The following is a 15,520-nucleotide window of genomic DNA, read 5'->3' as shown; positions in this document are numbered from 1 at the left end:
GCGGTGGCGGCGCCGCCCCGCGCAGCCTGGGCCGGGCAGGCTTCCGGTGGCGCTTCTAAGTCTGTAACTAAATGACTGACTTTAAACATACCAGTCTAAGCAGAAAAGCACACGAAAATTCACTAATTAAAACAAAGTTTTCACATTTTTAAAAGAAGGTAAGATTTGCTGTTTTACGAGGTTCACGTGCACGATGTAAATACTTGGCAAGGTTTTCCGTGCTGGGTCCCGATGGTGATGGGTCCGGCCTTCGGGAAGGACACCTAACAGCGCAGAGTACCCAGCGGTGTTAATGCCACTTAGCATTTAAAGGACTTAGCATAAACCAGGCTGTCCGCCGGTCTGATTGTTCAAGCCGGTTCAGTCGACTGGACTTGTCATAATTGCACATCCATCATAGTGAAAGTGAAGAAGAGTTTACTTTTTCTTTTTAACAAGATTATAAAAGAATAATGACCATCTATATTAAGCTTAACCTTTTAAGAGGAAACGGCATTTATATTTGAAACGCTCCCCCACTGGGACTCGGTGGGCTCGACCCCGTGAGCACCGAGGCCCGGGCCTGCGGAGGCTGCGGCTACGGCTCCCTGTTCGTCCTCAAAGACAGCGAGTCGGCTTTCTGTTGCCTCTGCGCCGTTTTAAGTCAAGTAATGTGGTGCTCTGAACAGTCTAAAGTCGTTGATGGTCACTTCGCTTGTTTAAAGCCCAGGGACCCAAACGGAAATAAGAATTTCAGTACGTTTCAAAAATGCCGAAATAATACGAACAAGGGATGACCTGGCGCTGCTGTTTCACTCTTCGCTCAGGAAGAGAACAATCCCAGGACCGTGGTGCTGAACTCGGCACAGGGCCAGCAGTTCCGTGTGGCTGAGTTTTTAAAACCGAGTTTTTTAAGACAGAATTGCTTTTTAGTTTAGGATATGTAAATCCTCACTCTTACTAAGACAAAAGGCCTTAAAACATAGTCAGTTTTTCTAAACAGAAGAACCGTGGAAAAAAATTATTGAAGAAACGGCATAAAGCAGGCAGACCGTCATGGGGAAAGTGGGTACTTTCGACATCATTGTCGAAAGACCCACCTCACTCCTTGCTTTAGCGTCCCATAGCCTGGCAGGAACCAGGACGTCCCTCGTCCCTTGGAGGGTGGGCGGCGCACATACCCCAGCCTCTGGGCATCGCTGAAACCGATCTCTCAGAGCCCGCTGACTCGGGGTAAACGTGTTCCTTTTGTGGGTGGATCCTGCAGGCAAATGACATGCCCTCTCATGAGCCTGTTAAGATTTTCATTTGATCTTCAGCTCCGTATCCTCTACCCTAAATTGGTGAAATCAGGAAAATCCTGATTTTTTCCGAAATCAGGAAAAAAGTGATCCTTTGTGAGCTGTGTTGTCGGGACTTTGACGGAGCTGAGGGCGCATCGGGAGGGCCGGGCAGCGTAGGTCCTGGCCCCCGCCCGGCCTCCACCCTGCCCTTCGCGCTGGGCGGGGAGTGGGGCTGGGCGCTCTGCTCTGAGCTCTGAGAAGGCGAGTGCCGCCTGCCAGGAGCCGGCCGGCATGGTGGAAGTGGCCGGTGGTTTGAAGCGCACCCCTCCACGAAGGGGCTGGCAGGGTTGATGTCAGCCTAGGGACCCCGCGAGAAAACCCCAGGAGCCCACGGGGACGTGACCTGGAGGTGAGCTCCATCAAACCTTAATGCGCCCATGATTTCCCGGGGACTCAGACATTCCTTTCTCTAAAATCTCACAGCTAAAGTGGGGAAACAGACACAGAGGCTTATAGGAGCCGGCGGGGTCGACTGTCCCCAGGACAGATCCCCCAGGCGGGTCACTCAGAAAGGCCGCGGCATCGAGAATCGGAAGGACATTTATTGGGTGGAAAAGCAGCCCCAGGAGGAGACACCGGGGAGAGACCGGAATGAACGGCCTCTGTAGAATATTGGGAGCAGCAGTGACGGAGGGTTCGCTGGTGGCCCTGTCACCTCCTGAGCACTCGGTCGGTCCCGGCGGGACATCAGGCTCTGGGTGAAAGGTGGAAGTCAGAGCCGGTCGCAGGCTGCGATGTCCTTGCTGTTCAGCGCAAGGAGCCCGCGCTCAGGCAGGTGGGAGGAGGAGGGGCTGGGGAGGAGAGACGCGGGGGGCGGGGAATACACTGGGTTTAGCTTCTAAAGAGGCCGGAGACTGAGAGTGATAACGGCGCGGCCGAGTTGCTTCGGATTAACTAGTAGCCAAATGCATTCACAAATATTGACATTATTCAAATGAGCTTCATTTTACTGAAAAAGATGCTGAGTTTTTGTACCCCCCTGCTGAATAAATGAGAGGCGTATGTATATTTTCCAGAGTCATGACTTATTCCGTTTATGGTCTAATTATTGGCTGAGAAGATAAGTAAATAAATTATCATATGAAAAATGTGAGCCTGGGAGTAATTAATGCAGTAAAATGGGCTGCTTAATAGGGGACTGACTTGCAAATTCTAGAACAAGGGCTCGATGTCTGAAAAAAATAGAACAACATCAAGAAATCTTAAAGATTAAGTGAAGAGATCATTAAAAGATTTCCAGGATGCCCTGTGCGGGTTCGGTAATGAGCTCAGGGGCCCCGGCGCCGCGAGACGCAGGCTCTGTCGTGCCGCCTGTCCCGGGGACGGGCCCGCGGGTTGGGATTCAGGGCAGCCCCGTCCCCGGGGTCCCTGGAGGGCACTGCCGTGCGCCCTGGAGACCGCTGCCCGCGGCCGACTGCCCCAGGCGCACGGCAGCCCGTGCGTCACTGTACATACGGCGGCGGCGTCCTGTGACTGGACGCAGCAGCGAAGCTCGCGCCTGCCGAGGTGCGGGCCGGGCACGCGGGCAGCGGCGGCGGCGGGAAGGGCGCGGGTCCGGACGACCCCCAGGGCCGACTCGCCCGGCTTCTGAGGTGGCGGTGCCGATACACAAGGGGAGCAGATATAACATGTAATAACCGGCATCACAATCCCGTGTATGATGCGCACAAAACCGTGGGTGCGCATCATACACGGGGAAATACGGTGAGTGTTGTTAAAATGCATTGAGAAGGAGAAACTCGAGATATTTAAATATTCATTCGATAGAGGTGAATATTGAATGAAGAAACGTGGGAAGATTCGGCCAAAAACAGGGTGTCGGGGTGCTCACTGAGCCCAAATGCAAGAGCGTGGGACTTAGGGACACGTCCTGCTGTTACCAGGGCAGGAAGAAACTCCCGGGCGCGTGGGCTGCCCACGGTGTCCCAGCTCACGGGTCCAACGGCCCGCAGGCCCCCAGTCGTGGGGGCGTCACGACAGTGTTCTTGTTCGCTTGCCCACGCGTTAGTTCCTCTCCCGAGGGGCCGCGGCGCACCGGGCGTCCGCGCAGGGGGCGGGTCGCTGGGAGGATGCGCACGCACTCCTCCCCTCCCCCCTCCCCCCCTGCGCTCACGTGGCCGCCCTCCCCCGGGGCCGCCGCGCGACCTGCGCTCGGGACGCGCGTCCACGGCGGAACTTAACGGAGGTGATTTGTCACCTGCAGGAGGCAGCCGCGGGCGGCGCTCAGCGTCTGCGGCGTTAGTGTGTCCTCCGCAGACAGCGCGGTCCCCTCTGCCCTCTCGTTGATGTAGATGTCGCCTCTGATCCGTGAGGACACGAGTGGGAACCGCGGGCAGCCAGCGCTTTACAGGGTCACACGTAAGGGGTCCCGCTCGGGGACCCTCTCACCTCCTCCCACGCTCCCGGGGAAGGACAGGAAAAGCATTCCGGGTGGCGGACACCAAGGAGGCGGCTGTCGCCGCTCTGTCCCGTCAGACTCCCCCCGCCAGCCATTGTGGTGGGAATGTCAAAGCCAAACGCGAGGAAAGTGACCATTCCGGTCCCTTGTAAGTAGCGGATGCGGATCAGGTCTGACCGCTACCGCGCCTGTTTGTGATGGTCTGACCGGAGCCCTCGGGCCGTGAACGTGTGGGCCAGCGCGGCGAGAGGAAGAGGAAGGGGAACCTTAGAAAGCGGTGCGCGCGTGTCGGTGTCTGAGCGGGTGTGTCTGCGGGCGGGGGCGGGGTGCGGGGCGGGGGGTGTGGGTGTGGGTGTGGGTGTGGGTGGTAAGAAACTTAAAGCCAAAGACGATGCCCCATTGGCCAAGCTGAGCTCTTCCGATACTTTCCATGTAACAGACTCCATGATCACGATGTTTGTTTATACATATTCAGATATTTGTATCATTTCTTAAAGGTTCTGAGAGTTAAACTGAGTTATCCTAGTACCAGGTTCTGAGAAACTTTGAAAAACAGTGTCAGTTGAACACAGTGCATTGAAAAAGGTTAAACTTACTGCAAAAGATGCGAAGCCACCAACACGCCTTAAAGAGAACTGCGAAGGTACGGGAACGCGGGGACCGAGGCGTTGCCTAAGTGCATTTTCTCCCCATTGTCCTTCCCTTTTCTTCATTTGCACATTTCCTTCACTCCGTCTCACTTCCCGGCAGAATGTTTGAATGTTTTTAGTCTAACTTCTTGAGCTGTGAGTAAACATGAATACACATGTTTTACGTTCAGTGAGTTTGAAAAACGTACACGCCCAGGTAAGTAACTGCCCACTGCCGTCAGAATATGGACTGTTCTGTCTTTCGCCAGCAACAGTGATTTCCTGCCTTTCTGCAATGAGTTCTACCACTTCCCCTACGGACAGCCTTTGGCCTGACTTTGATGCCTAGGGATTATTTCTTTTTCTGACTCTAGAGCTTTGTATACATGGAATGGTGCAGCGTGATCCTCTTTTATGTTTGACATCTACCTCAGCATAATGTTTTTGAGAGTCATTCTGTACTTAACACACATTGCTAGTTTTTTTTTCTTTTTATTGCCATGTAGTATTCCAGTATATGGATACTATAATTTGTTTATCCATTCACCTACTGATAAACATTCGAGTTGCTTCCAGTTTGGCACCATTATAAAAAAAAAATGCTATTAACGATGGTGGGCAATTATTTGGGTAGATGTGTTTCATTTGCCTTTAGTAATACCTAAGAGTGGAACTGAGGAGCTGTGTAAGGTTTAACTTAATTAACTTTTCCAACTATTTCCTTAAGTAGCTGTGCCATTTTGTACTTCTGCCAGGAAAAAAAAAAAGGTCTTGGAATTTTGATAGGATCACTTTGACTCTGTCGATTGTCTCGCACAGTTGACATTGCCCATTGACATCTAACGAATATTAAGTCTCCCAATCTATAAACATGGGATGCTTTCCATTTCCTTAGGTCTTTGTCAATTTCTCTCAGCAGAGTTTTGTAGTTCTCAGTGCACTCAACTTCCACCTCTTTAGTAAATTTATTCATAGCTATTTTCCTCTTCTGAATGCTACTTTAAATGGAATAGTTTCCTTAATTTGCTTTCAGATCATTTATTGCTGGTGTATAGGGTTGCAACTTATTTTTGTGTATTGATCTTGTGCCCTGCAACTTTGCGGAATTAATTTATTAGCTCTGCTAGCTTCGTTTTGAGGATTCTTTGGGATTTTCTATATATAGAACCATATATACCATCTGCAAACAGATTTTTTTCCATCTCGATTTCGATATTTATCTATCTATCTATTTATTTATTGCCTGATTACCTTGGTCCGGCCTTCCAGTACAATACTCAACGGCAACGGTCAAAAAGGACTCCGTGTCTTATTGGTGATCCTGGGGTAGAAGATTCCAGTCTTTCGCTGCGGAGCATGCTGTTAGCTGTAGGTTTCCCTTAAATGCCCTGTTTCGTTTGGAGGACGTTCCGGTTTTGTGAGCAGGCTCCCCATGCAAGGGGGCCTATTTTCCAGGATCCCTGCTGTGCCTCGGTGCAGGTGATCGGGGGCCTTTATCTCCCCTCCCCCCGTCCTGTGGCGTAGCCCGCTGGCCGGCTGTCCTGGGTGGAACCGTCCTTGCATGTCTAGGGCAAGCCTCCGCGGGCCCGGAGGGAGAAGCCTTTTAACGCGGCCCCGGGCCAGCGGCGACGTTGCAGCTGCACCGACGCTTGTCGTGTCCCGGTATCGTTGGCCATCTCACCCAGGGGCGGGCGGCGGCACCCGGCGCGCAGCGGCCAGAGGCTGCTGGGCAGCTCGGGACGGACAGGGCGGCCCCTGCCCCGACCCAGAGGATGGGCCCCGCCCCGAGGCCACGGCCGCTCAGGCCGGGAGACCCGCCCCGCACCCCGCCCGCCCCCGGGCTGGGCCCTCCTGTCTCGCACCTCTCCCCGAGCTGTCCCGCGGCCTCCTCGCCGCGCCGCCCCCTCCCGCGCCTCCCTGCCGCGCTCCAGCCGCACGGACCCTCCCGCGGCGACCTCGGGCGGCCGAGCTGCCCTCGGCTCTCGTTGTCCCCACCGCCCTCCCGTCCGGTCAGGACATCCCCGCGGGGAAGGCCTCTGCGCTCCCCAGCGCCGGTCCCCCGTCCCCCTCCCCCGGGAGGCCCTCTGATCCTGCTCAGGCCGCGGGGGCGCCTCCGCCCAGCTCCCCCTGCACCGGCACCGTGCATGCCTCAGCCCGCGTCGGGAGTCCCCAAACCACAGGGGGCTTGCTGTAGGGTCTCGGAGGACAGTCTCCAAGCCTCCTCCCCGTTGGCTCACTGTCAGAGCTTCAAAGCTCGGGTGGCTGCCATTTATACCAGATATATACACACATATGTATATGTGTGTATATATCTATCTCTGTATCACAAGAATAAACGAATGACTCAAACTAACTTCCTTTCTCTTTATAACATTCAGTAAATGCGGTTAAGGTATGCAAGTTAATGTTTTGTGGGTGTTCATTCCTGATATGTCTGTGAAACAGAAATAACAAATTCAAATATTATTATTTTGGTTATCCACAGCTCTCCTCCTCTGCCTCACCCATAGCCAGCTCGCAGTATATCTGATTTTTAAGAACTCTCAGAGGATGGATCTGGTATCTGCGTGAAGTCTGAGACACAGACCCCGAGACCTGGAGTGCTAAATTCTCGGTCGGCTCTTGAATAAATGATCAGGGCCACACGCAAGGTTTGAAAGTGGAATCTGGGGCGAAAGAAAGCAGTTCCCTTCGGCCTTTTAAATCGACAGGCTGGGAACGTCACTTTCTAGGAGTTTCTGGCTTTCCCAGGCTGTGCCCAGTTTCTGGAGAGAAATAAGGTCACCCGCGCACACAGTCAAATGCCAGAGGCGAGGGGCGCGCGGTGGGTGCACCGCGGGTCAGGGTGAAAATGGCCGCTAACCCGCCGTCAGCTTGCGAGATGAAAAAAGGACTCGTTCTTCCTTGTTGCCCTTTACAAATATTAAAAAATAAGTCGCGGTGTCAGCAAGGTGCCCCAGCCTCAGGGGCGCTTTACGGGCTACAAGCGTTTCAAGTACGAGTTGGCCGCGATGGGAATTTCTGTAAATCGAAGGCTACCCTTCCACTTGATCGCATCAGAGCGCTGGCAGTGGACCCCGACCGTCCGCTGCTGAGGCCCGTGCGCGGCCGAGAAGGTGCCGTCCGGGGAGGGAGCCTGTAGGACGGAAGCCGGCGCCCTGCGGCCGCGGGGGGCCAGCCGCGTTCTGTCCGCGGAGGGCTGTGGATCCCGGGCTGCTTGCTGTTACGTTTCACAGCAGTTTTCAAGTTCTCACCGATCCTGTTACCCTGGGACACACTGCAAACCCCTGGACGCGTAGACGTTCTCCAAGGCCTCCCTGTCCGTTGCGCCGATGCCCTGTCCCTCTGAGCGTCTTCCTCTCCGTCTTGTTTGTCTGAAAGCTCAAACTGCCCCTGGTTGGGGGACGTTCTGCGTCTCTTTGCTTGCGTTGCTGTGGGGTTTCGAGTGGTAGAGAAAGTCGAAGCCACGCTTGCTTTCAGAAAAACAAGAGTTTACCGGGACACACGTGTGCGTCAATTGCAGATGCTGGTGGGGCTGGATCGGACCCCAGACTCGTTCCCCCGTCTGTCCTGTCAGGCGGCGAGGCAGGCGTCCAGGGACGTGACTGTCTCCCGATTTTAGACACAGTGCAGCAGCGACCCCTCATCTTGGTACCCCGGTCCCGCATCCCGCAGCCCCTCTTCCCTGCGGCTCCGCCTGCCGTCTCTGTCACCGGCCCCTCGGAGCTCGAGCTGCTGCAGCGTGGGGACCGCGCGTGCCTTGCTCCAGTTCCTGTCGCGGGCACAGAGCCCTTAGTAGGCCAGCAGCCAGCTGGGCTAAGTGCGCACCTTCAGGCTGCAGGCGCGCCTGCCGCCTGGCTCAGGCCGGAGGGATGGGGGAGGCCGTCCAGGGACGCGTCTCCTTACAGCGAGACCTTCCTCCCGTGTCTCGTCCACCTGCCCCCTCCCCCCAACACCAAGCAGGGAGGACGCAGGGACAGTCCCCTGGAGGGAGAGGCAGCGTCTTCCCCTCGGCCCTGAGGCCTCTTACCCACCCCTCCCCCTGACAGGCTGATCGGTCCACACGGTCTCGCAGGTCCCGTAACCGCCCTATTATGTATGTATGACGTGGTATATACACAAATACGTATTATGTGGTATATGCAAGACATAGGTGCTGTGACTGAGGGTGGTGTAAAATTACCCATGTGAACGTACACATTAAATGTTCTAAGTGATATATGCATACGAGTATGTAATACATCTGTAATACAAATTATATACATGTATCTGCTTTTCATATATTTGATATGTGCTCTCTATACTTTATATATTCTTATAAAATATTTATTTATTTGCAAGTAATGTATAAAAGTTAGAAATACCCATTTTCCTCTACTAGGGGTTATGGAAACCCAGTTGTTCGAAAGACTTCCTAGCCCAGCTGATAATAAGTATACAACTACCATAAAAAAGGAAAATCCATTGTGTTGACTATTACAGCTTTATATAAACGTTCCTACTATAGGCTAACAGTATTATTATGGTGCAAGAAGAAACATTTTATGAGATTGTTGCCCCTACATTATAAACCAAATCCATTTTCAATTACATAAATTCTTTGAGTTCTAAACTTTGTAAGTCAAATTAATCTGTACTGCCCTGGCTGGTGTGGCTCAGTGGATTGGGCGCCGGCCTGCAAACCAAAGGGTCGTGGGCTCGATCCCCAGCCAGGGCACAGGCCTGGGATGTGGGCCAGGTCCCCAGTAGGGGGCGCGCGAGAGGCAACCACACAGGGATATTTCCCTCTCTTTCTCCCTCCCTTCCCCTCTCTCTAAATAATAAATAAATAAAATATTGTTAAAAAACCGCTAAACAGCAACTCTTCCTTTAAAAAAACTGATCTGTACTGCTATGTACTGTCAGAAATACACGTGAGCACACAGGCCTGTCTAAGTGCCTGTATTTAATTCCCCCGTAATCATGAGGTTTAGGCGGGGCCTTGGCTGAGTACCACTAGCCGGTTGTGTGACTCAGCGGACACAGCCAGAGGACATCTGTCAAGTCAGTAAGCTGGCTTCATGTCTTGTAAACAGAAATCATAGATTGATTGGATTTTTCTCCTTTTAATCTGTTACTTTGATATCAAGTAGTCTCCGCATTAAATAGGCTTTGCTGATTGAGTTCTGTCCACTGGGAAAAGGCAACCTAACGTATAACTAAGGGTCTTTTCTGTTCTTCCAGGACGTTTGAGGGGCCTTTCCTTTGGCTCAAGCACAGACTGAAGGGTATTCTCAGTGTGTGAACTTCAGTGTCTGGTGCAGCCGCTCAGCTTTGTGTGGGTGCGTATGTACAGGAAACAGAAACTGCTCAAGAAAAAGACACCGTGAGAGATGAGGGCACAGGCGTGTCTTGAAAATCGAGCGAGCGCCCCGTGCAGGGCTGGCGGTCCAGCGCGCGGTGGCCGGGACGGTGGCTGTCTCTAGGACGTGTCCTGAGGTGCGCGTGTCCCAGGCGGACACGCGTCCCTGGCTCGCCCGGCCCGCACTGGAGGTGGCCTCGCCTGCTTGTGAGTTGTGAGCCCCGCAGCCCCGCCCGCGCCCCTGCCTCGTCCCCCTGAAACTGCTCTGGCTCCCTCTTTCATGTCGGGGCAGAATTTTCCAGACCACGCCCGCCATGCGCCTTTGACATTCTGTCCCCCGACGCTCCCTTTATCGCACTAATTCCCTCACAGCGAGGCCTCTGGGGACCAGGGCGACGCGTGAGGCCGCCCTGTGCTCCCCCTCAGCCCAGGGACAGCGGAGGGCACCCCGTCGTGGTCCGGCAGCCTCTGCACCGTGTTCCCTGGGGAGCCTGCAGGTCTCTCAGACGCAGAGCCGGCGCCCGGCCAGCGAAGCGCGTTCCTGGCGTCTCCCGGGACGTGGAGGCCGCCCCCGCGCCCAGGCTCAGGTGGGCAGACGGAGGCCGCCCTCCCGGGGCCCCCGGCGACGGGCGCGCGGGCCGGGTCGGAGGGGGCCAGCCGGTGGGGGCGGGGAGACGGCCATGAGCTGCTCGCCGGACCCGGCCTCCTTCGGGACGGCAGCGGGCGTCCGCAGACAGGCTCGGGGCCCGCGCGCTGTGCGCTCCGGGCGCCTGCTTGTTCGCAAAGTTTTCGGTCCCGCCAATGACAACATCAGAACGTCTCATTTTTCCTTTTAGCCACCCGAACCTATTCAAATTATACACCGAAAGCGGTTGGACTTTGACTCCTTCAAGTGTTCTGAGAACCATTCAGCTCCAGAAAGCTGATTTAGAGAGCAGGTTTTTACCATTTCTGATCTCACGTAGCACTTACGTCGAGATTGGAGCGACCGGGTTTGTGCCTGCTTTTATTGGGATGGTTTTCTCTTCAGTGTTTATGCCCATGGATGCACGTGAACGAGGAACACGTATTCTGGGAAGGGTGTCAGGCGACGGATGGGGCTGGTGCTGTTCTTGGGAACCACGTAGGGGAAATGGGTTTGTTTGAAAGGAAAGTTGCAGAACGTTACCAACCCCGACAGATGAGCAGTGCACGCTGACAGACCGTGCCTTCGGGGCGCGAGCCGCTCAGGGGCGCAGACCTGCAGGGGCCTGCCGCGAGCCCGAGAGGGTCCCGCCGACGGGACCCAGGCAGGGCCCGGCCCCCAGGCCACGCGGGGGTCCGTCCTGTGGGTCGAGCCGGGGGCTCCCCGTGAACGAGGGGCCGGAACTGAGTTGTCTGCGTGTGAATTAGGTGCGGCCGGGGAGGTCTGGGCGGGTTCGGGGCCCCGGGCTTCCCTACTTTGCGGGCCTGCACCAGGTCATCCGGCGTGGGCACTGTTCCTCTCCATTTTTGTAAACTGTGACGAGTACTTTCTCACCTGTATTTGTGAGGTTTATGTAAAAACCTGAATGTGAAATGCTTCTGATGTCCACTGTGCTATGTAAGTGTGCAGTGTTGTCCCGAGTCCAGCAAGTCTCGGTATGGAACTCTTCCACGTGACAACCGCTGGGGACACGTGCACACTAGCGTGGATGCCAAGGGTGCCCGCATGGGCTTAGCTGTAAGTTTCTGTGTGTTTAGCAACAGCCATTGACTTAAAGTCCCAGGCCATGATTCTGAAATCAATGGCAATGTTCGTTCGTATAAAAATAATTTTTTCCTCTGTTTACCTTTTTATAATTTCTGATATTAGATAATAAATCCTTTTGCATAGGCTCTCGTGTACGTACATACACGTGTAGGTAGAGATAGGTTTCCTGAATGTGGAGCTGAAAAATTGGGTTGAAAGACCAACCTTGATTTTTAGTGTGACTTACCCAGTAAAAAAAAGCAAAACAAAACAAAAACCTGTCTCGTCTATCTTCCCTTTGCTTAATGAAAAAGCCAATTGCAAAACAAGAAGATTGATTAGGAGCAATAATCTTGGTATTCTAGTAATAAAAATCTCTGCCGAAGTCCGATCGTTAGGAAAGGCGGGGGCTGTATGTCACGGCTAACGTGTCACCGCAGGTCTCACAGGCGGCAGAGGCGAGTGGGGGTCACGGTCGCCGTCTGCTCGCTCGGCCGTCTCCCCCCGGACCCGCCGCAGGATTCACCACCCCGACAGCGGAGGCTCGTGCTGCGGGACCCCGGCGACCTCTGAGTGCTTTCTGGCTGAGGAAACAGGCCTCTGTCCGCGTGGACACACCGGAGCTGCCTGAGAGCCGCTGCCCCCAGAAGCAGCCGGCAGTCGGCGACGGGCGGAGCGGTGACGCCCAACCGGAACCCCCTCTTCAGCTGGGAAAACTCAGCGCTGTTGGGCGCCCTGAGAGACGGACCTCTGTGCCCCCTCTGCTCCCTGGCCTTTCTCTGTCCGAGCACCCCCCTGCCCTCCGGCGTTTCTTGGACTCACCTCCCCCCTAAGCTTCCTGCGTTCACGTCCTTGACCGGGAAGGAGAAGCGAGCGTTTGGTGAAGAGGCTGGCCCGCCCGCGTCGAAAGGCGCCCAGGCCCAGGGGAGCGGCCCCTCTGGGTCGCTCGCGCGTCGCCCCGCCCTCCTCCACGCTGGGCTCCAGCAGCCGCACTCGGCAGAGGGGTTCCTCCCTCAGTGTAGAGGGCTATTCCTTTGCTTTGTCTGCAGGGAGTCTTTTAATGGAAACGAGTTAAAAATCGTAGAATATAAAGAACAGCACAGGAACGGAGAAGGCTTTATTCTCCGCAGGAGGGTGACCCCCTGCCGCGCGGGGCGGCGCTGGGGATGGTTCCCAAGGCTGATTTCTGCTAAGACCTGCTCTGAGCTGTCCTACGTGACGCCCCTTTCTGTCATGTAGCTGGCGTTGCTCTCCCGGGGCCCTACCTTCCAAGGGCAGGTCTGAGGAGGAGAGGGAACGCTACAAAACGCGTCCTGGAACTCCAGCGTCCGCGCTCAGAACCGGGCAGTCACTAGTCCCGGGAAGTGTGACGGTCCCGCGTCCCGCCCGGGCCTGCCCTGGGACCCAGGACGCAGCGGGGAGCTCCTGGGGTGCTGGCCGGGGCAGTGTGCGGCCTCCCGAGGGGCGATCGGCCCTCACGGGGCAGTGAGGCTGCGAGAGCCTGTTCTCCCCGAGCCGCTGGGGGGGGGGGCGCCCGGGGGACACAGATTAGCCCCAGAAGCCAGGGAAGCAAGCGCACCCTTTACTTTGACTGGAACGGGGAGCGAATCAAGTGTTGGCTGCTCACTAAACTCCTGTGAAGCGACTGAATGGGGACCGACTTCGCTGCATGGTGAGCAAGACCTCAGGGTGCCTCGCGCCCGGGACCCTCCCGGGACAGGACTGTTGGAGGCGGCCATTCGTCACAGCCTGGGGGTGATGGGGAATTTCAGTAAATGCTGTGTCAATGCAGTTAAATCTTCCCAGAACCCATAAAACGCCCTTTGCCTCCCTGCGCCCCGATTACGAGTAATTGCTATTCATCTCGTAATGGATATCTTGGAAGTAGGCGCAGAGCGCGCGGAGCCCGGGGGATGAGCAGCGCGGGGGAAGCAGGACCGTCTATCATTGGCATTTGTGAGAACATTCACATTAGATGTTTGAAAGGCGGGTTCCCAGGAGCCGCAGAGGAACCGGGAGCAATATTGTGCCAAACCTGCCGCGCGGGCCGGAACGTCAGGGAGTTTGTGTCAGATGGCGCTGGGAGTGGTTTGGAAAGAAGAGATGTATTTGCTCAGCTCTGTGCGTTTAGTGTATTTATACGTGAACATGCCCTGCAAAGCTGTATGTCCGGGGAACAGACGAGCAGGTCAGGCCAGAAGCTTCTGAGAGAGGCAGCTTCTATTTCTTCTACCCTAAAATCTCTGAATCACATCCTGCACTGTGATCAATACATTTTTAAACTCGTATCTTTAAAAAAATCTGTTGGCAGCCAGTAAGCCCCCGAGGAGCTGGGCCAGGCGCCCATCCCACGCAGGAGGGCGATACCCTTCAGGTCCTAAATGTGTCCCTGTGTCATCTGCTGTGGGTTTAGTTTGCTAGTAAATGACTCCTCGCCTGCCGGGGTTGGGCATCTGTTGTAAAAATTATCAAGCGCCGCCTGTTCCCTATAGCCCTGGGTTTTTATCGCATCGTCGGAGAGCAGCGGGCTCCCCGAAGAAAACGGATCGGGGTTGAGGGTTATGCGATGTCGTTAATTGACAGGTCGACTGAAGAGAGAAGGGCTGCTGGCGCCTGGCACACCCCCTCTGGCGCGGGGCACGCCGTCTGCCCGCGGGCCGGGCCTCTGCGACGGGAGCCTCTGGCGTCTGGGGGCGTCGCTCCAAGCGGGGGCAGGCGAAGGCCGTCGGCCGGAGGCCCGTGTGGCGCGGTCCCCTTCTGTGCCACGGCCGCCGAGCAGGGCACGAGGGAGACGGCCTGGCTGACATTTTGCCCCCCACTGCCCGTTCCGGTCCCCCGTGTTGAGAGCGATCACCAAAGCCATTCCTTGGCGGTTTCTTTTTCCCGCGTCCAAAGAGAGAAAATCATCCCAGCCGGCAAATGGGGTGCAGGGGTGATTTGTCGTCGGTCACATGCGTCCGTCTACGGAGGCGAAGGCGCCTCAAGCCAAGAGAGCTGGGCAAGGACAGCTCCCCACGCTGCCCCGGTCCCTCAGTGTGATGTGCTCGGTCACCCTGGCGCTCGCTGTGGCATGTGCTTGCAGGGACCACAGTTAGGAGTCGGTGGACTGGCCCAGCCCCTGCCTTTTTATGCCAGCTCACCACGCCCATGTTCCCGGCACCGAGAGAACTAGAAAGCTCTTTAGGAAAGAAAATGGACGGAGACATCCTCTGGCTTCCGGTCCCTCCCACTGGGTCCCGTGCCCGCTGGGCCTGCCACAGAGAAGCGTGACAACCCTCCCAGGGTCCCCTGCTGCCTGAGGTCTAGCCAGCACGGCCTCGCCTGGTTTGCTGGTGACTGTGCCGCATCAGCAACTGGACAGGCGGTGTCGGACCCGGGGTGGATGGAGTCCTGGCTTTCTGTTCCTAAGAAAAGGGTCCTTCTGACTCCGAGAACCTGGCAGTGCTGCCTGGCCGAACCGTTGGTGTTGGAATCCTTTCCGAATTCTCCCGTCGGCCTTCAGGGGTGGGGTGCTCACCCGGAACACCAAGGACGAAGAGGCCACTTTGAGCAGGACATGCGCAGGCCAGAGGGACGGCTAAACCCGCGGGGCTAAACTCTTTCTGCTAAACCCGCGGCGGTTTTGCTGACCGCAGACGAGGGTTAGAGAAACGCAGTCCCTCCGCCCTTCACCCGAGATCTTACGGCCCAACGCGCATTGGAGTTCCAGGCGTCCCGGCGCAGGGTCAGAGGAAGAGCTTCCAGAAGCTCTAAGTGGGTCACGGTCAGGCGGTCGACATTTCAGGGCGGAGGCCACGCTGCCTCTGACAAGGCCCTTCGCCTTGGCCTGTAGCACCAAGGCGGCCGCTGACGGTTCGTGGATGAGGCGTGGACCGGGGTCCAGATGGGCAGAAGCAGGCGGGCGCTGGCCGATGCCCGCTTAGCCCTCAGCAGCCAGCGCGGACCAGGGCGACGTGCGCTTAGATGAGCTCTTCAGTGGACGGCAGCTCTACCGCGAACCAGCATTTCTGGTTTATCAGAAAAACATCAATATTCATACTAAGTTGAATAAAACAGACTAGAGAACATCCTGTCCATTCAGGACACATTTTGCCTCCACGTGCATTTTGCCACCTAACA

The sequence above is a fragment of the Pteronotus mesoamericanus genome, unplaced genomic scaffold (genome assembly GCF_021234165.1).
Source record: "Pteronotus mesoamericanus isolate MK-2021 breed Mesoamerican mustached bat unplaced genomic scaffold, CSHL_Meso_final scaffold_533, whole genome shotgun sequence".
Taxonomy (NCBI): Eukaryota; Metazoa; Chordata; class Mammalia; order Chiroptera; family Mormoopidae; genus Pteronotus; species Pteronotus mesoamericanus.
This window is presented reverse-complemented; position numbering follows the sequence as displayed.